The sequence below is a fragment of the Mustela erminea genome, chromosome 1 (assembly GCF_009829155.1).
Source record: "Mustela erminea isolate mMusErm1 chromosome 1, mMusErm1.Pri, whole genome shotgun sequence".
NCBI lineage: Eukaryota > Metazoa > Chordata > Mammalia > Carnivora > Mustelidae > Mustela > Mustela erminea.
Window position 1 is genome coordinate 128,044,737 of NC_045614.1, and position 27,235 is coordinate 128,071,971.

Sequence of the window (27,235 nt, forward strand, 5' to 3'; positions counted from 1 at the left end):
AAAGATTTCTGTTTAGAGGGCTAAGATGGCAGAGAAGTAGGAGACCTTAGTTTTGTCTGGTTCCAGGAATTTAGTTAGCTAGCTATCAAATCATTCTGAACACCTACAAACTCAACTGGACATCTAAGAAAAGAATAGCTGCAACTCTACAAATAGAAAAGTGAACACTTTCTGCAAGGTAAGAGGTGCAGAGAAGTGACTCTGAGACGATATATAGGGAAGATACACTGCGTGGGTGGAGGGAACCTCTGTAAGCCAGATATTAGAAGGTCATATAATACCAGAGTGCAAACTCAGAAATTTTAGAAGTCTGCTCCAGTGAGGGACAACCCCACCTTAACAGGTGTTCAAGTGGCAAAGTGGGGTGAATCTCAGGTGGGACTATGTTGTCTCAGGATCCTTGGGGTCATAGGAAGACCAGAGATACCTGAGTGTGTCAGGGTTCCCAGGCATTGGAACAGGGAAGCTGTCTGCAATCAGTGAGCCCAGGAGTGACCTCTTAGCTCCAGGTTGCCATAAACCACGAACCACAGCAGAGCTGGGTGACCACTCTCCGAGTAGGCATGAGCAAGCAGCCAAACTGCAGCAAGAACGCCCTCCCTCCCTCCCTGGGGAGGAACAGTGTAAGTGTGAGCCACAGGAGTCAGTACAGTGTGTGAAGACACTAAGCAGAGTTGAAAGTTTGGATAGAAATGCTTGGTCACATGCTGGATGAGGACAGAGTGCAGATGGAGACCAGGGAAACAGAAGTGAGTGACTGCTTTACCCTAAGGACACACTGAAGAGTGGGGCTGCCAGCTCTCAGCTTTGGGGCTGGAGACTGGGAGGCCACCAGTTTCATTCTCATCCTCTCAAGTGGCTGAGAAGGCCTTCAGGGAACAAAAGCCACCAGATTACTTAGCCTGGCCCCCTGGTAAGGGCATGCAATTCTCCCTGAAACATGGACGCCTGAGAATCAGTACAACAGGCCCCTCACCCAGAAAATCAGCAAAAACATCATGCTAAGACCAAGTTTACCAATCACAGTTTTACAGAACTGTAAAACTCCAGTGCTAGGGGAAAACAGTATATAGAGTTCATGGTTTTCTCTCGTGATTCTTCAGTTTGAATATTAATTCTTTTCTCTTTCCTTTTTCAACCAATTTCTTATTTTACTAAGTCTTTTAAAATTTTCATTTCTACAGTTACATTCTATCCTTTCACTGTATTTAATTTTTTTTTATACATATATAAGTTTTCTTTCTTTACAATTTTGGAATGCAGTTTCTTCTAAAACATGCCAAAATACATGCAGAATTTAGTGTAGTGCTCTGTTCTATTCTCTTTTTTTAGTCTTTTTAAATTTTAATCTTTACAGTTACATTCTAACCTTTCATTGTATTTATATTTATTTTTGTATGTAGATACATTTTTCTTTCTGTAATACAATTTTGGGATATAGTTATTTCTAACATATAGACCAAAATGCACCCTGGACATAGTGTATTACTCTGCCCTGCTCACTTGTCTGTTTAGATTCTTTCTTTTTTTTTTTTAATTTTTATTTTTACAGTTACACTCTACCCTTTCACTATAGTTAGTTTTATTTGTGTGCATATATAATTTTTTCTTTCTGTATAATTTTGGGATCTGGTTTTCTAATACACAGACCAGAATACACACAGGATCCAGCATATTGCTCTGTTCACCTGATTGTGTTCTCTCTCTCTCTCTTTTTTTTTAGTTTTGGTTTTTTTTAAATTTTTTTTGCTTTTGTGTTTGTTTGTTTTTTTCAGTTATGGGTCTCTTCTGTTTGTTTAGTGTATATTTTTCAGGGTTCGTTGTTGCCATTTTATTATTTTAGTCTCTCATTCATCTATTCTTCTCTGGACAGAATAACAAAATGGAAAAAGTCATCTCAAAAAAAGAGAACAAGAGGCAGTACTGACTGCCAAAGACCTAATCAGTATGAATATAAGTAAGTTGTCAGAACTAGAGTTCAGAATAATGACTATAAAGATACTAGCTGGGCTTGAAAAAAGCATAGAAGACATTAGAGAATCCCTTTCTGGATTTTTAAAAATTTATTTCTAAATAAAAGGAATAAAATCTAATCAAGTAAAAAAAAAGACTATTAATGAGATGCAATAAAAAAATGGAGGCTCTAACTGCTAAGATAAATGAGATAGAAGAGAGAATTAGTGATATAGATTGTCATCTGACAAAATGATGGTGAGTAAATGAGCTGAGAAAAAGGGAAATAAACACTACTGGATGATGAGAGAAGAATTTGAGAGATAAATGATACCATAAATGGTAAGAATATTTGAATATTTGAGATTCCAGAAGAGGAAAGAGAAAGAAGGGAAGAAGGTATATTGGAGCAAATTATATTGGAGAACTTCCCTAATTGGGGGAAGGAAAAGGCCAGGAGGCACAGAGAACACCTACAAAATCAATAAAAATATGTCAATACCTCATCATATAAAAATGAAGCTTGCAAATCTCAGAGAAAAAGAGAAAAATCCTGAAAGTACCTTGGGACAAGAGGTCCATAAACTACAAGGGTAGAAACATTAGGCTGGCAGAAGACCTTTCTAAAGAAACCAGGTGGGCCAGAAAGGACTGGCATGACATATTCAGGGTGAAAAGTGAAAAAAATATGCAGCCAAGAGAATTTCATCTGTCAAAGCTGTCATTCAGAATGGAAGGAAAGATGAAAAGCTTCCAGGAAAAACAGAAACTGAAAGAAAAATTATGTTCACTAAACCAGCCCTGCAAAAAATATTAAAGGGAGGGCACCTGGGTGGCTCAGTCATTAAGCATCTGCCTTTGACTCAGGTCATGATCCCAGGCTCCTCTTTCCGTATCTCCCTCTCCCACTCCTCTTGTTTGTGTTCCCTCTCTTATTGGTGCTCTCTCTCTCAATCTCTCTCTCTCTGTCAAATAAATATATAAAATCTTAAAAAAAAAAAAAAAAGAAAAGAAAAGAAATATTAAAGGGTATCCTCTAAGCAAAGACAAAGCCCCAAAGTAACATAGACCAGAAAGGAACAGAGACAATTTACAGAAATGTGGCCTTACAGGTAATACAAAGGTACTAAATTCATATCTTTTAATAATTACTCTAAATGTAAATGTGCTAAGTGCCCACAATCAAAAGGCACAGGGTATCAGATTGGATAAAAAAGCAAGACCCATCAATATGTTGTCTGAAAGAGACCTGTTTTAAACCCAAAGACACCTCCAAATTGAAAGTGAGAAGGTGAAAATTGATTTAACATGCTAATGGATATCAAAAAAAGAAAAAAAAAAAGCTGGGGTACCTATCCTTATGTCAGACAAATTATATTTTAAACCAAAGACTGTAATAACAGATGAAAAAGAACACGATATCATAATTAAAGGGTCTAAGCAACAAGAAGCTCTAATAATTTTAAATATTTATTCCCCTAACATGGGAACAGCAAATTATATAAAACAATTAATAACAAAATTAAAGAAACACATTGATAATAATACAATAATAGTTGGGGATATTAACACCCCACTCACTGCAGTGGACAGATCATCTAAGCAAAGAATCAACAAGGAAACAAAGGCTTTGAATGACACCCTGAACCAGATGGTCTTCACAGATATATTCGTGCATTCCATCCTAAAGCAACAGAATACACATTCTTCTTGAGTGCACAGGGAACATTCTCCAGAATAGATCACACACTGGGTCACAAATTAGGCCTCAGTGGTACCAAAAGATTGGGATCATTCCCTGCATATTTTCAGAACACAGTGCTTTGAAACTGAAACTCAATCACAAGAGAAATTTGGAAAAAATTCAAATACCTGGAGGCTAAAGAGTATCCTACTAAGGAATGAATAGGTCAACCAGGAAATTAAAGAAGAATTTTAAAAATTCTTGGAAACAAAAGAAAATGAAAACACAACTGTTCAAAACCTTTGGGATGCGGCAAAGGTGGTCCTAAGAGGAAAGTATATAGCAATACAAAACTTTCTCAAGAAACAAGAAAGGTCTCAAATACACAACCTAATCCTACAGCTAAAGGTGCTGGAGAAAGAACAGCAAATAAAGCCTAAACCCAGGAAGAAAAGATAATTAATAAAGATCAGAGCAGAAGCCAATGAAATAAAAACCAAAATAACAGTAGTACAAATCTACAAAACTAGGGATTTGGTTCATTGAAGGAATTAATATGATTGATAAACTTCTGGCCCGACTTATCAAAAAGAAAAGAGAAAGAACCCCAATAAATAAAATCATGAATGAAAGAGAAGAGATCACAACCAACACTGAAGAAATAAAAACAATTATAAAAACATATTTTGAGCAACTATATGCAAACAAATTAGGCAATCTAGAAGAAATGGAGGCATTCCTAGAAATGTATAAATGAAAAAATAGAAAACCTGAACTGACCCATAACCACAGCGAAACTGAAGCAATAATCAAAAATCTCCCAACAAACAAGAGTTCAGCACCAGAAGGCTTCCAAGGGGAATTCTATCAAATATCTAAAGAATTAATACCTTTTATTCTAAAGCTGTTTCAGAAAATAGAAATGGAAGGTAAACTTCCAAACTCTATGAAGCCAGCATTATTTTCCTGATCCCAAAACTAGACAAAGACCCCACCAAAAAGGAAAATTACCGACCATTATCCTTCATGAAGGTGGATGCAAAAATTCTCACCAAGATATTAGTCAATAGAATTCAACAGTACCTGAGAGGATTAGTCAGGTTGCAAGGTTGGTTCAACATCCAAAAATCAATCAGTGTGATATATTACATTGATAAAAGAAAGGACAAGAACCATACAATCCTCTCAATAGATTCAGAAAAGTACAGCATACTTTCTTTGTTAAAATTCTTCAGTGTAGGAATAGAGGAAACAAAACTCACTATTGTAAAAGCCATTTAGAAAAGCACACAGTGAATATCATTCTCAATGGGGAAAAACAGAACTTTCCCCTTAAGTTCAGGATTACAGCAGGGATGTCCACTATCACCAGTGTTGTTTAACATCATACTAGAAGTACTAACCTCAGCAATCAGATGACAAAAAGAAATAAAAGGCATCCAAATCAGCAAAGAAGTCAAACCCCCACTCTTTGTAGATGACATGATACATTATGTGAAAACCCAAAAGGTTCCACCCCAAAAGTGCTAGAACTCATACAGGAATTCAGCAAAGTGGCAGGATATAAAATCAATGCACAGGAATGAGTTCTATTTCTATACACTAACAATGAGACAGAAAACAGAGAAATTAAGGAGTCAATCCCATTTACAATGGCACCAAAAACCATAAGATACCTAGGAATAAACCTAACCTGAGGCAAAGGATCTGTACTCAGAAAACTATAAAACACTTATGAAAGAAATTGAAGAATACACAAAGAAATGGAAAACATTCCATGCTCACAGATTGGAAGAATCGATATTGTTAAAATGTCTATGCTACCTAGAGCAATCTATATATTCAATGCATCTCTATCAAAATACCATCAATTTTTTTCATAGAGCTGGAACATATAATCCTAAAATTTGTTATGGAATTAGAAAAGACCTGGAATAACCAAAGGAATGTTGAAAAAGAAAACTAAAGCTGGTGGCATCATAATTTCAGACTTCAAGGTCTATTACAAAGCTGTAATCATCAAGATAGTATGGTACTAGCACAAAAATGGACACATAGATTAATGGAACCGGATAGAGAACTCAGAAATGGACCCTCAACTCTATGGTCGACTAATCTTGGAGAAAGCAGGAAAGACTGTCCAATGGAAAAAAGACAGTGTCTTCAAAAAATGGTGTTTGGGGGCACCTGGTTGGCTCAGTGGGTTAAAGCCTCTGCCTTCAGCTCAGGTCATGATCTCAGGGTCCTGGGATCAAGCCCCACATCAGGCTCTCTGCTCAGCAGGGAGCCTGCTTCCCTTCCTTTCTCTCTGACTGCTTCTCTGCTTACTTGTGATCTGTCTGTCAAATAAATAAATAAAATCTTTAAAAGAAAAAAAATGGTGTTTGAAAAACTGGACAGCGACATGCAGACGAATGAAACTGGACCATTTCCTTACACCATGCACAAAAAAATAGACTCAAATAGAAGAAGGACCCAAATGTGAGACAGGGATCCATCAAAATTCTAGGGGAGAACACACACAGCAATTTCTTGACCTCAGCCACAGCAACTTCTTGCTATATTTACCTCCAAAAACAAGGGAAACAAATGCAAAATGAACTACTGGGACTTCATCAAGATAAAAAGAGTTTGCACAGCAAGGAAACAGTTGACACAACCAAAAGATAACTGACAGAATGGGAGAAGATATTTGTAATATCAGATAAAGGGCTAGTATCCAAAGTTTATAAAGAACTTATCAAACTCAACACCCAAAAAACAAGCCCATCAAGAAATGGGCAGAAGACGTGAACAGACGTTTCTCCAAAGAAGACATACAAATGTCCACAGACATATGAAAAAATTCTCAACATCATTCAGCATCAGGGAAATGTAAGTCAAAACCACAGGAGTGCTGTGGTGGCTCAGTCAGTTAAGTGTCTACCTCTGGCTTGGGTCATGATTCCAAGGTCCTGAGATCTAGCCCCCCATTGGGCTCTCTCCTCACTGGGGTGCCTGGTTCTATCTCTCCCTTTGCCTACCGCTCCACCTGCTTGTGCTTTCTCTCTCCAATAAATAAATAAAATTCTAAAAAAAAAAAAAAAAATCAAAACCACAATGAGATACCACTACATCCCATCAGTCAGAATGACTAAAATGAACAAGTCAGGCCAGGACAGGTGTTGGCAAGGATGCAGAGAAGGAGGAACCCTCTTATACTATTGGTGGGAATGCAAGCTGGTGTAACAATATGGAAACAATCTGGAAAACAATATGGAGTTTCCTCAAACAGTTGAAAATAGAGCTACCCTATGACCCAGCATTTGCACTACTAGGTGTTTGTCCCCAAAATACAAATGTAGTGATCTGAAGGGGCACCTGCCCCCCAGTGTTTATACCATAAATGTCCATAGCAGGCAAATTATGGAAAGAGCCTAGATGTTCACCAACAGATGAATAGATAAAGAAGATGTGAGAGAGATATATATAGATAGATATCTATCTATAGATAGATGTGAGAGATATAGAAAGATATCTATCTGTATCTCTCACATCTTCTTTATCTATTTATCTATAAATATCTCCAATGGAATATTATTCAACCATCAAAAAATGAAATCTTGCCATTTGCAACAACATGGATGGAACTAGAGGACTAAAGGATATTATGCTAACCGAAATCAGTCAATCAGAGAAAGGTAATTATCATATCATCTCATTCATATGTGGAATTCAGAAACAAAACTGAAGATCATAGGGGAAGGGAGGGAAAATAAAACAAGCTGAAATCAGAGAGTAAGAACAACCATGAAAGACTCTTCTTGGAGTCAAGATGGTGGAGAAGTAGCAGGCTGAGACTATTTCAGCTAGCCGGAGATCAGCTAGATAGCTTATCTAAAGATTGCAAACACCTGAAAATCCATCGGCAGATCGAAGAGAAGAAGAACAGCAATTCTGGAAACAGAAAAACAACCACTTTCTGAAAGGGAGGACCAGCGGAGAAGTGAATCCAAAGCTACGGGAAGATAGACCCTGGGGGGAGGGGCCAGCTCCCGGCAGAGCAACGACGCACAAAATCAGGACTTTTAAAAGTCTGTTCTGCTGAGGGACATCGCTCCAGAGGCTAAACCGGGGCGAAGCCCACGCGGGGTCAGCGTGGCCTCAGGTCCCGCAGGGTCACAGAAGGATCGGGGGTGTCTGAGTGTCGCAGAGCTTGCGGGTATTGGAACGGGAAAGCTGGCTACAGAGACAGAGCCGACAGTAAGCTTACAGCTCGGTGTTACCTTGAACCGGTCGCAGGCTCGGTGAGCTCGGAGCGTGGCCGGAGGTCAGGCAGATGGGGGTAACTGGGCGCTGTTCTCTGAGGGTGCACTGAGGAGTGGGGCCCTGGGCTCTCGGCTCCTCCGGGCCGGAGACCAGGAGGCCGCCATTTGTATTCCCCGTCCTCCGGAACTCTACGGAAAGCGCTCAGGGAACAAAAGCTCCTGAAAGCAAACCCGAGCGGATTACTCACCCCGGCACCTGATAAGGGCGGTGCAATTCCGCCTGGGGCAAAGACACTTGAGAATCACTACAATAGGCCCCTCCCCCAGAAGATCAACAAGAAATTCAGCCGAGACCAAGTACACCTACCAAGGAGTGCGGTTTCAATACCAAGGAGAGCAGCAGAATTCCAGAGGAGGAGAAAGCAAAGCACGGAACTCATGGCTTTTTCCCTGTGATTTTTTTCAGTCTTGCAGTTAATTTTTTTTCTTTTTCATTTTTTGTTTTTTTTCTCACCTTCTGGTTAAATTTTTTTTTAACTTTTACCTTTTTCTTTTTTAACGTTTTTTAACTAGTTTATCTAATATATATATTTTTTCTTTTTTATATTTTTCTTATTTGTTTTCTTTTTTTTTAATTCTTTTCATTTTTTTTCTTTTTTCTTTTTTTCCTGTTTGAACCTCTTTTTATCCCCTTTCTCCCCCCTCACGATTTGGGATCTCTTCTAATTTGGTTAAAGCATATTTTCCGGGGGTTGTTGCCACCCTTTTAGTATTTTACTTGCTCCTTCATATACTCTTATCTGGACAAAAGGACAAGACGAAAAAATTCAACGCAAAAAAAAGAACAAGAGGCAGTACGGAAGGCTAGGGACCTAATCAATACAGACATTGGTAATATGTCAGATCTAGAGTTCAGAATGACAATTCTCAAGGTTCTAGCCGGGCTCGAAAAAGGCATGGAAGATATTAGAGAAACCCTCTCGAGAGATATAAAAGCCCTTTCTGGAGAAATAAAAGAACTAAAATCTAACCAAGTTGCAATCAAAAAAGCTATTAATGAGGTGCAATCAAAAATGGAGGCTCTCACTGCTAGGATAAATGAGGCAGAAGAAAGAATTAGTGATATAGAAGACCAAATGACAGAGAATAAAGAAGCTGAGCAAAAGAGGGACAAACAGCTACTGGACCACGAAGGGAGAATTCGAGAGATAAGTGACACCATAAGACGAAACAACATTAGAATAATTGGGATTCCAGAAGAAGAAGAAAGAGAGAGGGGAGCAGAAGGTATACTGGAGAGAATTATTGGGGAGAATTTCCCCAATATGGCAAAGGGAACGAGCATCATAATTCAGGAGGTTCAGAGAATGTCCCTCAAAATCAATAAGAATAGGCCCACACCCCGTCACCTAATAGTAAAATTGACAAGTCTCAGTGACAAAGAGAAAATCCTGAAAGCTGCCCGGGAAAAGAAGTCTGTAACATACAATGGTAAAAATATTAGATTGGCAGCTGACTTATCCACAGAGACCTGGCAGGCCAGAAAGAGCTGGCATGATATTTTCAGAGCACTAAACGAGAAAAACATGTAGCCAAGAATACTATATCCAGCTAGGCTATCATTGAAAAAAGAAGGAGAGATTAAAAGCTTCCAAGACAAACAAAAACTGAAAGAATTTGCAAACACCAAACCAGCTCTACAGGAAATATTGAAAGGGGTCCTCTAAGCAAAGAGAGAGCCTACAAGTGGTAGATCAGAAAGGAACAGAGACCATATACAGTAACAATCACATTACAGGCAATACAATGGCACTAAATTCATATCTCTCAATAGTTACCCTGAATGTTAATGGGCTAAATGCCCCTGTCAAAAGACACAGGGTATCAGAATGGATAAAAAAACAAAACCCATCTATATGTTGCCTCCAAGAAACTCATTTTAAGCCCGAAGACACCTCCAGATTTAAAGTGAGGGGGTGGAAAAGAATTTACCATGCTAATGGACATCAGAAGAAAGCAGGAGTGGCAATCCTTATATCAGATCAATTAGATTTTAAGCCAAAGACTATAATAAGAGATGAGGAGGGACACTATATCATACTCAAAGGGTCTGTCCAACAAGAAGATCTAACAATTTTAAATATCTATGCCCCGAACGTGGGAGCAGCCAACTATATAAACGAATTAATAACAAAATCAAAGAAACACATAAACGATAATACAATAATAGTAGGGGACTTTAACACTCCCCTCACTGAAATGGATAGATCATCCAAGCTAAAGATCAGCAAGGAAATAAAGGCCTTAAACGACACACTGGACCAGATGGACATCACAGATATATTCAGAACATTTCATCCCAAAGCAACAGAATACACATTCTTCTCTAGTGCACATGGAACATTCTCCAGAATAGATCACATCCTCGGTCCTAAATCAGGACTCAACCGGTATCAAAAGATTGGGATCATTCCCTGCATATTTTCAGACCACAATGCTCTAAAGCTAGAACTCAACCACAAAAGGAAGTTTGGAAAGAACCCAAATACATGGAGATTAAACAGCATCCTTCTAAAGAATGAATGGGTCAACTGGAAAATTAAAGAAGAATTGAAAAAAAATCATGGAAACAAATGATAATGAAAATGCAACGGTTCAAAATCTGTGGGACACAACAAAGGCAATCCTGAGAGGAAAATATATAGCGGTACAAGCCTTTCTCAAGAAACAAGAAAGGTCTCAGGTACACAACCTAACCCTCCACCTAAAGGAGCTGGAGAAAGAACAAGAAAGAAACCCTAAGCCCAGCAGGAGAAGAGAAATCATAAAGATCAGAGCAGAAATCAATGAAATAGAAACCAAAAAAACAATAGAACAAATCAACGAAACCAGGAGCTGGTTCTTTGAAAGAATTAATAAAATTGATAAACCTCTGGCCCAACTTATCAAAAAGAAAAGAGAAAGGACCCAAATAAATAAAATCATGAATGAAAGAGGAGAGATCACAACTAACACCAAAGAAATACAAACTATTATAAGAACATACTATGAGCAACTCTACGCCAATAAATTTGACAATCTGGAAGAAATGGATGCATTCCTAGAAACATATAAACTACCACAACTGAACCAAGAAGAAATAGAAAGCCTGAACAGACCCATAACCAGTAAGGAGATTGAAATAGTCATTAAAAATCTCCAAACAAACAAAAGCCCAGGGCCAGACGGCTTCCTGGGGGAATTCTACCAAACATTTAAAGAAGAACTAATTCCTATTCTCCTGAAACTGTTCCAAAAAATAGAAATGGAAGGAAAACTTCCAAACTCATTTTATGAGGCAGCATCACCTTGATCCCAAAACCAGACAAGGATCCCATCAAAAAAGAGAGCTATAGACCAATATCCTTGATGAACACAGATGCGAAAATACTCAATAAAATACTAGCTAATAGGATTCAACAGTACATTAAAAGGATTATTCACCACGAGCAAGTGGGATTTATTCCAGGGCTGCAAGGTTGGTTCAACATCCACAAATCAGTCAATGTGATACAACACATCAATAAAAGAAAGAACAAGAACCATATGATAATCTCAATAGATGCTGAAAAAGCATTTGACAAAGTACAGCATCCCTTCCTGATCAAAACTCTTCAAAGTGTAGGGATAGAGGGCACATACCTCAATATCATCAAAGCCATCTATGAAAAACCCACCGCAAATATCATTCTCAATGGAGAAAAAACTGAAAGCTTTTCCGCTAAGGTCAGGAACACGGCAGGGATGTCCATTATCACCACTGCTATTCAACATAGTACTAGAGGTCCTAGCCTCAGCAATCAGACAACAAAAGGAAATTAAAGGCATCCAAATCGGCAAAGAAGAAGTCAAATTATCACTCTTCGCAGATGATATGATACTATATGTGGAAAACCCAAAAGACTCCACTCCAAAACTGCTAGAACTTGTACAGGAATTCAGTAAAGTGTCAGGATATAAAATCAATGCACAGAAATCAGTTGCATCCAGATGGCCAAGAGAAATTAAGGAGTCAATCCCATTTACAATTGCACCCCAAACCATAAGATACCTAGGAATAAACCTAACCAAAGAGGCACAGAATCTATACTCAGAAAACTATAAAGTACTCATGAAAGAAATTGAGGAAGACACAAAGAAATGGAAAAATGTTCCATGCTCCTGAATTGGAAGAATAAACATTGTGAAAATGTCTATGCTACCTAAAGCAATCTACACATTTAATGCAATTCCTATCAAAGTACCATCCATCTTTTTAAAAGAAATGGAACAAATAATTCTAAAATTTATATGGAACCAGAAAAGACCTCGAGTAGCCAAAAGGATATTGAAAAAGAAAGCCAACGTTGGTGGCATCACAATTCCGGACTTCAAGCTCTATTACAAAGCTGTCATCATCAAGACAGCATGGTACTGGCACAAAAACAGACACATAGATCAATGGAACAGAATAGAGAGCCCAGAAATAGACCCTCAACTCTACAGTCAACTAATCTTCGACAAAGCAGGAAAGACTGTCCAATGGAAAAAAGACAGCCTCTTCAATAAATGGTGCTGGGAAAATTGGACAGCCACATGCAGAAAAATGAAATTGGACCATTTCCTTACACCACACACGAAAATAGACTCAAAATGGATGAAGGACCTCAATGTGCGAAAGGAATCCATCAAAATCCTTGAGGAGAACACAGGCAGCAACCTCTTCGACCTCAGCCGCAGCAACATCTTCCTAGGAACAACGCCAAAGGCAAGGGAAGCAAGGGCAAAAATGAACTATTGGGATTTCATCAAGATCAAAAGTTTTTGCACAGCAAAGGAAACAGTTAACAAAATCAAAAGACAACTGACAGAATGGGAGAAGATATTTGCAAACGACATATCAGATAAAGGACTAGTGTCCAGAATCTATAAAGAACTTAGCAAACTCAACACCCAAAGAACAAATAATCCAATCAAGAAATGGGCAGAGGACATGAAAAGACATTTCTGCAAAGAAGACATCCAGATGGCCAACAGACACATGAAAAAGTGCTCCATATCACTCGGCATCAGGGAAATACAAATCAAAACCACAATGAGATATCACCTCACACCAGTCAGAATGGCTAAAATCAACAAGTCAGGAAATGACAGATGCTGGCGAGGATGTGGAGAAAGGGGAACCCTCCTACACTGTTGGTGGGAATGCAAGCTGGTGCAGCCACTCTGGAAAACAGCATGGAGGTTCCTCAAAATGTTGAAAATAGAACTGCCCTATGACCCAGCAATTGCACTATTGGGTATTTTCCCTAAAGATACAAACGTAGTGATCCAAAGGGGCACGTGCACCCGAATGTTTATAGCAGCAATGTCCACAACAGCCAAACTATGGAAAGAACCTAGATGTCCATCAACAGATGAATGGATCAAGAAGATGTGGTATATATACACAATGGAATACTATGCAGCCATCAAAAGAAATGAAATCTTGCCATTTGCGACAACATGGATGGAACTAGAGCGTATCATGCTTAGCGAAATAAGTCAAGCAGAGAAAGACAACTATCATATGATTTCCCTGATATGAGGAAGTGGTGATGCAACATGGGGGCTTAAGTGGGTAGGAGAAGAATAAATGAAACAAGATGGGATTGGGAGGGAGACAAACCATTAGTGACTCTTAATCTCACAAAACAAACCGAGGGTTGCTGGGGGGAGGGGGTTTGGGAGAAGGGGGTGGGATTATGGACATTGGGGAGGGTATGTGCTTTGGTGAGTGCTGTGAAGTGTGTAAACCTGGTGATTCACAGACCTGTACCCCTGGGGATAAAAATATATGTTTATAAAAAATAAAAAATTATAAAAAAAAAAAGACTCTTCTTAATCATAGGATATAATCTGAGGTTTGCTGACGGGGAGAGGGGGCTAGGGGTCTGGAGTAACTGGGTGATGGACATTAAGGAGGGCACATTATGTAATGAGCACTGGGTATTTCATAAGACTGATGAATCACTGAACTCTACCTCTGAAACTAGTAACACACTATATGTAAATCAATTGAATTTAAATAAAGTTTTCTGTTTAATTCACTTGATATTCACTTTGATGTATTTAATACAAATATGTAATCACTTGACTTACCTTCATATAACCAATTTTTGCAATATCATTTGTTGGACAATTTATGTCTTTCCTGTTCTTTTGTGGTTAATCAGAGTTTTAATTTATTGGTGCAGTTATGTAAATAGACCTTTATTAATTATGATGGAACACAAAGGCTCTATTCACAGGACACACACAGCCCTTTGTAGGATAAAGTTATCTAGAAATCAAATAATTTATCAGAATTTCATTAGGCAGAAATGAAATCAGAATGAAAGATGATAAGTGTTTTTAAAGATAATTCATCCTGTCTTGGTAAAAGATGAAAAAATAACCTTACAACATAAGCACAACAGACCTTTGCAGTGACTGAAATTATTTATCTCAGGGCCAATGTCTGTCTTCCCTGGATATAACTATATTATCTATTATAGTTTTTACCTCTTGACAAATTTCCTTAATTTTAGACATCAATGCTATCATCACTGTATTCTATGGGGAGTATTTATACTCTGTTAATTCTGCTAGATCAGACAATATCTTTTTGATCTAGTGACATTTTAATGAGCATTCTTATCAACTTGGTGTATCCTCTTGGGATTTATAGGCATATAATTATATTGCTTTCAAATAACAGTATTAATTTCCTTTTCAAAATTTATAATTCTCTTTTTAGTTCTGGTTATATTTCATTGACTAGAATTTCTGGGACAAATTTAAATTAAAATAATAATCAGCAACATCAGCTTACCTCAACTATATCCAATGGAAAAAAAATCACTAGAGTTTATTGTGAAAATTTAACATTCTAAATTTACTCACATCTTAAAAAGTTAGTAATGGGTGTTAATTTTTGTAGCATCATGAGACATAGTGGTGTGCTATTACATTAATAAAGTTCCTAATGTTAGATTCTCTTTACTTCTTAAAGTAACTTTTCAGTTTAAAATAATTTTATCAAAATACAGTGAATGATTCTTTGGATGAGTTGATTTCTTTTTCTTTGCGAGTACTTTAATTTGGATTTTTGCCTTTATATCAGATGAATGCTTCCAGCTGTTAAAACAAAACAAAAACAAAAAACCTGCAAGGGCAGCAGTGGCATACCCTAAGTATATGTGTGTGTGTGTGTGTGTGTGTGTGTGTGTGTGTGTCTGTGTATGTCTGTGTGTCTGTGTGCCTGTGGGTGTTTTATCTCAGTTACCAGGAAAAACCCAAGAGGTGATTTCAGGACTAGGTCAGCAAGTCAATTTTGTCATGGTCCTCTTTTTATCTCTCTCCACCATCTTTAACAATAGCCAAAGGCTTTGTTTTCCACACTTGACACCTCATGTTTGCAAAACAGTTGCTGCTACTCTAGACAACACCAACAAGCCTTCCTCTTCTATCTGATCCTTATATTAGGACACCAACTCAGTTTTTTCTAGATATTCCCCAGCAGTTTCCCTTAAGTTCCATTGGCCAGACCTGGGTCAATCAGCCAGCCGCATTCTGTAATGAAAGCTGGGAGAGTGACCTACTGGCAAAAAGAAACATAATTTTTATTCTTAGAGTTAAACCAATCATGATTAATCACCATGGGCTCAGAAGATTATGGCACAAAGAAAATAAGAATTCTATTAACAAAGAAATAGATGGAATGGAGATAGTTCAAGGATTAAAATTAATAATAAGTCTACCATCTACTCTATTTTCATTTGTGAGTCAGATACATACTTTTTGTACTAAGCTTATCATATTCAGTAATCAAAATTAATGCTTGTTTCCTAAAATTGAATGTTCAATATTCTAAATTTCCCATGCTGTGCAATGGAATATACAAGTATGTCTTCAGAACTCTTCTGACTTTAGAGTTTTATAGAAAGAATTATCTGAATTTTATTTACTATTTTGCTACAATTATTGGTCTATCTAATCTTTGATTTCTGCTGGAGTTCATTTTGGTAATTGGTGTGTTTTCAGAAATATTTCATTTATATTTTCAAGTATAAGAGCTTGGAGTCTAATATGCTATTACTAAAAAAAATTTAATACATCATTTATTCTATCTGTATCCCTTCGTAATTTTCAACATTGGTTTTATCTCTATTATTAATTATATTTTTAATAGAACAAATTCTTGAATGTAATATTTTTCAATGTACTTTTCAAATAACCTAATGAAGACAGTCTTCTGTTTTATTATTTTTGTATAATTTCTTTAAGCTCCTATTTGTTTTATTCTAAATTTGTGATTTAAATCCTTAATAAATTTGTATTAATAGTTCCTGTTTAATCATGAAAAGACTTAAAGCTAAGAGTTTTTTCTTGCCTTTTGTTTTAGCAATATGACTTATGTCAAATTACCTCTGACTCCCATTTTATTACTTAACATATAGCTTTTTAGTATTAGAGAATTGTTTTTCTCTAGTTCATTTGTCATCCTTAACATTCATTCAATTAATATTTATGTTATCAAAGAATGTACCCTGTACATTTGTAAATTTATAAATCAGTGTTTCTCACTTTTTGAAGTAAATACAGTCTTTCAAAGGTACCAAGTTCAACTTTATAGATATTAGGTAACCTGATTTATTCTAGTGTACTTATTCTATTTTATTTAATCATTTATTGGCTGAATGAGATATTCAATTCTAAAAAAATTAATTTTAAATTTGTCAATTTTTGACAATTTTGCTTGTATATCTAACAATGATTACCTCATTTATTTTTCTGTTATAGTTTTTTATCAAGATTGTAATTTTTTCTTAAAGAAAAGTAAATTCTTCCTGTAGAATAAATTTGTCTGAAATTAATTTTATCTCTGTTGTTTTCCTGTTTGTATTTGTCTGGATAATACCCTAACCATAGATTCTTTTAAAAATTCTCTGTCTTTGGATAAATAGAAGATAGTCACACTTCAGTTTTTAGCCAAATGAGAAACATTATATATTAACTGAGAAGTTTAACATATTTATTTTTATTGTCAGAGCTATTATATTTGGTCTTCCATTATATAGTTTTATGCAGTTCTAAAATGCTTACTTTGTTTTTTTTATATTCTCCAGAAATTTATATTCTTCAGTAGGTGTAGAATAGCTTAACTCCCTTAGTAGTTACCATTAACTATTTAAACGATAGATCCCAAATTAGCAAAAACCAAAGACAGACCATAGCTGTTGACATCCCACCACACAAGATAAGGAATTAAGGATAATTTGACCTCTATATTTTCAGATCTTAGCTAATATAATCTATGAGCTTAATCTATTTTCAATTAAATTATCATTTTATTTCCATACTACCTTAAGACTTCTTTAACTTTTCTGTTGAATCTTATTATTGCATTTAAAACAACAATTATTATTTAGAGTTAAGTCTTTGCTTAATTAAACCTTATCTCAAATTTATTTCCATTTTTTTAACAGAGTTCCTCATTTTTAATGTCTCAATTTTAATGTACCTCAAATGGCAGAAGCACTTCTTAAAGAGATTAAATTTTTCAAAACAATTTTTAAATTTATCTTTTCAATTCAAAATTTTTATTAGTGAATTGATATACATATCTTTTCAACAATTTCATGAATTGAGTCCTACCCAAGTTAACATGTTTATTTTATTTCACTTCACCAGTTATCACAAATTGTCCCCATATCCTGACAATAGATCAATTGTGAATCTTGGCTTTCAATATTTTAAGTTGGCCTTTTTCCCCTCTGTGTCCTAGTGGTAATTTTAATGGGAATTCAGAAACTGTCATTTTACCTCAAAACTTGAATGTTTGCTTATTTGACAATTTATCCTATTGCTGAACATTTACTTTTTTCTTTTGAAAATAAGTTCTCAAGAAAAAAGAAGTAATGTAGAAAGCAAATAAGAAATACGAAGCAAAAGAAATCAGAGCTTAGATCTGGATGGCAGTTCAACTATTTAAAACTAAGAGTAGCTTGAGTAGAGGGTGTCAAAGTGGTGAGCACAAGTGGAAAGGGCATTGGTAAAACTACCAGCTTGTTGGCTTGGAAAATGTTTAGTTTATACTAGAACAAAGTAACTTTTCTTTCCTTTTTTTTTTTTAGAACAAAGTAACTTTTCTAATCAAAGAACCTCTTTCCAAATCTTACCCTCACTCTGTCCAAATTCCAACCCCCATTTCTTCAAATCTCTCTATAGTATAATCATAAAAACATGTACAACTTTTTCTAACCTTGTTTCAAAAGTTAACTCAAACTCACATGGTCACTAATAGAAATTCAATGTCCTTGTGGTCTGATAGAGCCTAAGCTTGCTGGTTGCCAGAGCCTATTTAATATATTTTCCCAAGCAGTGTGGATAATGAGATAAGATATTCAGAGGAATTAAAATGTTAATTATGTGTACAGCTTGGTAAATATGCTCAGTGATTTGAACTGATTCATTATATGAACTTAAATTATTATTGCAACAGTGAATGTCAACCATTCATGATACATACCTTCATCACAAAATATTGATGACCAAATTCAACCATGTACTTACCAAAAATTAACAACTACTATAAAATTATTCTTGAGTTGCTCTTAAATAATTCCCAAAGTGTTCTGACACTGTAAGCATTCCCCAAGATACTTGTACCCAGTTTCTCTGCTACCTAAGAACTCAAGAGAAATTTCAATAATATAACATTTGAGCTTAGTGAATCATATAGCTATTAAGTGGCAAAGATAAAACTTTCAAATGACTGTACCTGATACCCAAGCCTGTGTTCTTTCTGTTATGATTTTGATTGTTTCTTATATAAACAACAATAGCTACCAAGTATTGAGTATTCACTATACTTTATACATATATGATCATATTTTCTTCTCACAACCCTTCTAGGTAGATTTATTTTTCCCATTTTGCAAAGAAGAAATTGAGGCTCAGGAAATTTTAAACGTATTGTATTGTATTAGCAACTCACAAAAGAACGAAATGTGTACTTGCCCAGACAGAAAGCATGAAATCTATCTTGAAATAGCTTTAAAGAATAGCACTATTGTTTGGAAAATTGGGGAGTAGAAAAATCAAGTCAGAATTCTTATTTCAGAAGGCAAAAAAGAAAGAAAAAGAAAAAGCCAAGAGAGCTCTCCTGGTCACAGGCACCAAGCCAAGATGGGCACAAGGAGATGAGTATGTGGATTATTCTGGTGTGGCTCTCTTGTGTGTCAGTCAGAGTAGGACCCAGTAGCACATCAGCGCTTCCCACTTATAAGTGCTGTAAATCACTCCTCTCTGTATGTCTATGTTCTCAGCTGCCCTCAGCATTTGGGGAAGTGGAAGGTCCCAATGAGCCAGTTACCGTTTTGCTCAGGGCGAAGTGTATGCTCTTTATAGCCCTGTCTGCTTGTCCACTGCCTGTGATGTGTGCCAGCTTTGCTCATGTGAAACCCAAATAACTCCCTTGCTGCAATTAAAGAGCAGCCCCTAAAATAGAAGATAGGATTAAATCCATACCATTATGGGGAAACAGTATAGTGAGAAACGCCTACACCTTTACTGGGTATGAGGGAAAATAATAATGCTAACCTAACTAAGCAGTAGAATAGGTTCTGTTTCTCTAAAATATACATATTCTAAGTTATAGCTTTGTAGTTTAATTTAAAATGCATATCTGGGATGCCAATTCTTTAATTTGTACACATACTATTTTTTGAGTGATATATTTTCTCTTTCCAGTTAATCATATACAAGGTCAGCATTACCCACACATCTGTTCACCTCTTGATTACTAAATGTGATTTCAGCTTATCTGGTTGGGTTAAACAGAATCTCCTTCCATTTTCACTGATTGCACAGGAACATCATTAGTCTGTCAAAGATTCATTCTATACACTGACTAATTTCATGTCATATTCAGTCTCATCCTGCAGTAGGTCACAGTCTCCACCACCACTGAAATCTCATGTAAACAACGCCACATAATCCATGACATTGCCACCAAGTTTGTGCAGAGGCAGCAGCTATTTAGCTGTTGTACATATTTTATGAGCACCACCCCTACCCTTTAATGATGACAGCACTTTAAAGAAATAAGCAATTAATTAAATACCAAACATGTGGGCTTATCTACCGACACCTAAGTTTCCTGATTTTGTGGCATTAAGTCAGTGTCTTGACCTCTCAATTCTTTGCAAGCAATGAAAAAAATTATAAACCAGTCCCTGCCACAGTAGTCATTGTGGTGATCAAAACAGGCCAAGTGATGCATATGTAAAGATACACATAGAACATTATAGTTCTTAAAAATGGAAACCAACCTAAATACCCAATAAAATGTGAATAGTGTACTAAATGCTAACAATTCTTATGATGGATCATGTTTATTAACAGACTTTAATTAAATTAAATGTTACATAATATTATGTTCAAAGAACACAATATTATCTAATTTAGTAAAAAAATACATATTTTTAAAATCCTAAAAGAAAATACACCATGGTGTTAACAGTAGCTATCAGTGGATAGTTATATAAGAGTTGAGTTAAAATTAATAATTTTCTAATTAATCTGGAAAAATAAAGAATAAAAGTCACATGCAACAGAAAAAATAATATCAATTTTATTTGTTTTACTTTTTAAAAGGTAATATATCTTTCCATAATTATAAAAATCATTAAAATATGTGCAAAATACTTTGAATGCCAAAGGGTACCAAATATGTGATAGTTAATATAATTACTTGAATAAAGATAAAGATAAATAAAGAAAAGAAAGTATGTTTCAGTTACAAATAGAAGTTCAAGTTTCCTAACAGTCTTAGTGCTATGATTCGAATATTACAGTTCAAGATATCAAAATTTTAATATACATCTAGATAAGGTAATATGAGTCTAGTTCATTTAATTAATGCAGATGTTAGCATACAATTCTGCTGATAAAATCGAGTTCAAAATAAAATCTATCTAAACATAAATTTGTTTATTTAAGGGTGGTAGTCAAATTATTTAGTTAGCATTATCTGTTAGTTTTATTTTCTATCTTTTTTTTTTTTTAAGATTTTATTCATTTACCTGACAGTCAGAGATCACAAGTAGGCAGAGAGGCAGGCAGAGAGAGAAAGAGAGAGGAGGAAGCCGACTCCCCACCGAGCAGAGAGCCCGATGTGGGGCTCGATCCCAGGAACCTGGGATCACGACCTGAGCCGAAGGCAGAGGCTTTAACCCACTGAGCCACCCAGGCACCCTGAGTTTTATTTTCTTAAAGAAAATATTACATGCTTCAAAGAAATCATTAGTGAATAATCAGTATTAAAATTTTAAAAATAAGACTCAGATAGTAAAAATTAGTAAGAAATCAAGATTATGTAATCATTCCAAATAATTTAGAGTACTATGCTATAAAATTTTATTTCTGTAGAAGATATATATCAAATATTTTGGTTCAACATATGAATAATTTAAAAACTAATTAAAATTAAGAGAATACAGCAACTTAATTTATTTCCAATATTTATTCAAGGAGCTTTTACTTGTAATGGGAGTCAGAAGAGTCAAAATTGTGAGAGATAATTCTTGACCTCATTTTAAAAATTTGACCCTAGTCTTCATATAATTACAGTCTAATTTTTCTAGAATAAATATTTAAAATGTCATAGCTCTATTCTGAAACTACCAATTTATATTCTATTAAGACATCAAACAGTATTTCTGTATGTGTACATATTTTGCTTATTTTTTTATTATAAATAAAAAGAAACATGCTTCAAGTGCCTTCTTCCATTAGTCAGGTTGTGATAAGAAAACGGTTTGAACAACCCTGAGATACATTTTTTTTAATTTTTCATTACCATTAAGGAACATGAGCCTTGTACAAAGTCATAAACCCCGTACATGGCAGTGTCTGCCATCAAAGATGACTCACTTTCTACTACATCACACGGAAGTCGAAATTACTGTGAAAAAATATGAAATAATCAGCCTCAGAATATTCCATTAAAAAATTCTTTATGGGAAAAGAAACCAGTAAGTTAATAATGAAAAACTATCATATCAACTATTCTAATATAACAGTTTCTTCACATTTTAGCAAAGGTTGGTGGGGGGGTTGGTGAGCCTGGTGGTGGGTATTAAGGAGGGCAGGTATTGCATGGAGCACTGGGTGTGGTACATAAACAATGAATTTTGGAGTACTGAAAAAAAATAAAATAAAATAAAACAATAAAAAATAAAAGCTGCTTGATCAATTCCCTACAAAAAAAAATGATAAAGCATTTCACAATCAAGAACATCTTATAGGGGGCACCTGGGTGGCTCAGTGGGTTAAGCTGCTGCCTTAAGCTCAGGTCATGATCTCAGGGTCCTGGGATTAAGTCCCACATCGGGCTCTCTGCTCGGCGGGGAGCCTGCTTCTCTCTCTCTCTCTTTCTCTGCCAGCCTCTCTATCTACCTGTGATCTCTCTCTGTCAAATAAATAAATAAAATCTTAAAAAAAAAAAAAGAACATCTTATAAAGAATACTTCTTAAATTAATCTGCGGTGAAGAACTAATGTTTGTTTGTTTCTTTGTTTACCCTTAATTCTTTTATAGCTCTACTCTGTTCAGTGAGTTCACTAATCATGCACGTGGGTGTGTGAGAAAGGCAAACTACTATTAGCACTTCTAAATGCTTCTCTAAAATTCTTTTAATTCATGCTGTAACAGTTTGTGAACCACATTTTCAGTAGCACTGTGTTAGAGACAAATAGTGTAATAACCAAAGTTTATTACATATTATTTTGAATACCTTTTAATCAATATTTTACTGCATATAATTTTGAATATGAATAATCAATGTATTTTCTTAAATTGGGATGAGTTGTAAAACTATTTCACATTTTTTGCCAGAAATAAATTAACTGGCTAAAAGCAGGGATCAAGAAGAAAGAGAAATATTGGATAATCTACCTATATGAAACATGATTCATGAATAATCAAGAATTAGCCCTGTCAGTCAAATTATCTATTTCTTGCTTCCAAGTAAAGCCATTTAGTATCTCCTATCAGCTCTTCTGAGTTACTTTGGTCTTGAGTTATTTTGCCACTAGTGGGACACTTGTTTTTCTTCTGTAGCAAAACTTGCACGGGAGAATGATTTGGTCACTTATTAAAAATAAACTGTAGGGACAACTGGGTGGCTTAGTTGCTTAAGCCACTGCCTTCGGCTCAGGTCATGATCCCAGGGTCCTGGGATTGAGTCCCACATAGGGTTCCTTGCTCAGCGGGGAGCCTGCTTCTCTCTCTGCCTCTGCCTGCCACCCTGCCTGCTTGTGCTCTCTCTCTATCTGAAAAATAAATAAATAAATAAATAAATAAAATCTTTTTTTTAAAAAAGATAAAATACACTGTAACTGATGTTTACTTTTACTGATAAAACTGAGTTATAACTTATGGCATAAAAAACAAAACATATCCTATCTCACTCTGTCTTAAACACCCCATTAAAAAAATTAAAGATCCTTCAAGCAAGAAGTAAAATATGATAAATCACTCAGGAAATGTATTTAAGAACTGGGGAAAGAAATGTATGAATGGCATAACCATAGGTCAAGACCAAGCCTAGGTTATTAAGATCTTTCTGCTTAAATTATTATTTATCAGGCATTTTTGCTATGACAACCTCTTACAAATAATGTGTTTTTAAAGTTCCTTTGTAGAAGGAGACTCTCAAAGTATGAGATAGGTCTGTCCATTGAAATGGTTCAGAATTCAGAAACTGATGTAAATGGACATTTAGCTGCTTTCTCATAGGAACAGTCCTGTTCACTGATGTATCCCTATGGGTACTTGCTAGATATTCAATCCACATGTACTGACTTCTGAATGAATGACAAAGAGAGGTTCCTTCAAGGAAGGAAAAGTGTACACTATCCCTGATTGCTCTATTTTTTTATGTGTTGCTTGCACAAACCATAAGGAGAGAATTCACACTATCCAGTCCAACTAGGCTCAACAGGAAAGAGCAAATGAAAATCCAACCCAGGCAACCCGGTCAAAACAAAGGTGGGTTTCCCTATGACATGTCTCTCACCACATCAGCACCACAGCTGAATAATAAAATCTTCTACCTGTTTGAAAAGACACACACACTGGTTGGCCTGACTGGCTGGTGGGAATTCCAGCTATATGTACAACATAGTATAACTCACAGCTAGGAAAGTGCTCCAGAGGCTCATTATTTAATTAAGAGTAGGAATTACAAGAGCACTAAATGCAATGAAGCAATACAATTTGCAAGGGCTCCGAATTTATGGTTTTCATTAATTAACATAAAGTAGTGTAGGCAAGCGAAATCAACTGATCTTCTCAGCTATTAGAATTTTGAGAGTTAATTAATATAACAGTACAGATCATTGAGCTTAGAAATTATGAGTAACATATAGAATTTTAAAGAGTATCATGATGTTTTATAATTATAAGATACTCTTCTGTTCCTTCAAATTGTATTCTCTTGAAGATTGGTTCCTTAATTCAAGATCAGATATTGCTAAATCCATATGAAGGGAAAACAATTAGAATATTTGTGAATTCAAGTCTATAACCTCTTCTAATAAGTGATTTGCTTATTTACTTAATCTGCTGTGATAATTACAGACCATTAGTGGCCATTAATAAATAAAACTATTTGCATTTCACAAATATATTTGAATTTCAGACTTCTTAAATTTCTCACTGGAAGAAAACAAAACAAAAACAAAACCTAAAACAACTGTTCTATGACCACAGCTTAAAATGCAATGGAGCAAAGTCTCATTTCTCCTCTGGAATTGTAAACTTTAGGGGAATTGGAGGCTGTATCAGTTGCCACCACTGTGATTCTGTACATTCTGTATACCCTACCCTCCTCATTGGGCTTCTTAATTTAAGAGCTCTAGAGCATTGAGAGCTATTGTTCCTCTCATTTGAGTGAAAAGCTGTGTAAATAAAAGTAGAGTCTTGCCATTTCTATCGAATTTAACTTGTTAAAAATAGACATACATTGTAACTTTAGGAGCATTTTCTGTGATGTCTTTATAGATCCCTAATACATCTTAGTACATTTTAAATTACAGGGAAAAATCTTGCACTTACAATCAGGACATCAATGGTCTAAAAACATTTTCTCTGTATAAGCACAGATGTACATATTTTTTTCACAATTACAGTAGTTATCATCCACTGAGTACTGAAAGTATGTCAGATGCTTTATTATCGCTTTATATAGATTATCTCATTATTGCTGAAAATAATCTTGAAAGATAGTCCTCATTTTTCATAAAAAAGGAAACTGTTATGGGCTGAAGTTTGTTCCCCCCACCAAATTCTTATGTTGAAGTCCTCATACTCAATACCTTAGAATGTGACTGTTTTGGGGGATAGGACTTTGAAGGGGTAATTTAAGTAAAATGAGCTACATGGACGGATCTTAACCTAGGAGGACCAGTGCCGTTACAAAAGGAGGAAATTAACACAGAGAGAACATGCAGACCAAAGGGCGACTGCATGAGGACACAGTGAGAGGCTGGCTGTCCACAAGCCAAGAAGAGAAGCCTCACAAGAAACCAAACCTACCAACACCTTGATTTTGGACTTTCAGCCTCCGAAACTGTGAGACAATGAATTTCTGTTGCTTAAGCCACTCAGTCTGTGGTGTTTTGTTACAGCAGCCCTAGCAAACTAACACAAAAACAATGATTTAAAAAAGAAGAAGAAGGAGAAGAAACAATTATACTGATATAGTAACCCTCAATTCTTATAGCTAAGTATTTCACTTAACCTGGCTTACCAACATTACTAATGCATAAAACAACTAGGAAATGGGTGAGAAAGATGTAAATCCATTCCTTTCTGCTCAAAGAACAAGCTCTTTCCACCATTCCAGTGAGGGTGGGGTGGGGTGGGAGACATTGTCAAGAGATAACTTGCACAAAAACAGAATATTAAAACAGATAAAAATAATTTTATTTTAAATAAAGCATGAGTGAAGGCCAGGAGCCCATCACACCCCACCTGAAGGGCCATTTGCTTGACACCTCCCACACTGATCCTCTCCTTGGTGGCAGTTAAGGAGGACCCAGTGGGGAAATGACTGTAGGATACGGTGCTGCTGCAGCTCTTAGGGAGGCTTATCTCATTCCTAGATTTGGGCTTTCAAATATTAAAGATTTTCTGTAACAATCTATATTTTATTAAAAATCAGGAACAATGTACAGAGAAACTTACCAGGATACCCAAGACTTTCCAAAGCTTTCATATGCTCCTGTTAAGGGTGAGTTTCCTATTCAAACAGAGCTGGGGGGACAGAGCACCTGGCAAGGTTGTTGTTGAGGATAAGAAGGTCTCATCTACGCTGGGGATTAAAAACTGAATTGGCAGAATTTTTCATTGTTACAAATGCACTTCCAATGATGAAAAAGGATTCACCAGAGAGTATGGCTCCTTGGTACTAAGCAATATTGCTTATGCATTTTATTTACAGCTGAAATTTTCTGTTTGGAAAGATACTCCCTAAAAGCTGGCAAATGATAGCAGACAGCCTTCACAATTAGCATTTTTAACAGCATTATTGAGCTATAATTGATAAATGTAACAAACCACACATATTTAAATAAACCACACATATTTAAAGTGTTCATTTGATACATTTTGAAGTATATAAATGTTCATGATACCACCATCAAAATCAACATAATGAATATATTTATTACCTCAAAAGTTTCCCAGGGGACCTTTGTAATTTCTCCCTCTAAGCCCTGCCCTAGCATTACCACTCCTCAAGCCTCACTGAGCAAAAACTGCTCTACTTTCTGTGACTAAGTATTTATTTGCATTTCCTATAATTCTATATAATGAAATCATGCAGGATGTACGCAGTATCTCTTTTTCATCTGGCTTCTTTCGGTCAGCATAATTATTTTGCATTTCATCAATGTTATGTGTAGCAGCAGTTCATTCCTTTCCACTGCTGAGTACCGTTACATTGTATGAATACATTGTATTTTGCTTATTCACTAATCTGTTAACGAAATCCAGGGCTTTTTACAGTTATGGGTATGAACGTTAACATACAAATATTCGTATAAACTTGTGTTTTCATATCTCTTGAGTTAATGATCAGGAGAATGGCTGGGTGATATGATAGGTGTATGTTTAAATTTTTAAGAAACTGATGAACTATTGATAAAGTAGTACAATTCTACATTTCCATTAAACAGCATATGGAAGCTCCAGTTGCCCCAAAGTCTTGCCAATATTGTCACCCTTCTTATTTGTTGGCATT

General features: G+C 35.8%; 1 protein-coding gene and 1 long non-coding RNA gene across 2 annotated transcripts in view; one reads left to right on the forward strand and one right to left on the reverse strand.

The window, feature by feature from the left end:
- Positions 1-27,235, reverse strand: part of LOC116589954 — a 321,862-nt gene that overhangs the window by 160,574 nt on the left and 134,053 nt on the right. The gene's annotated exons all lie outside the window — the stretch shown is intronic.
- LOC116590044 lies at positions 1,884-21,215 on the forward strand. The gene is made up of 3 exons (XR_004285511.1): positions 1,884-1,976; positions 4,830-4,839; positions 21,205-21,215. It is a non-coding gene; the product is annotated as an uncharacterized LOC116590044 (long non-coding RNA).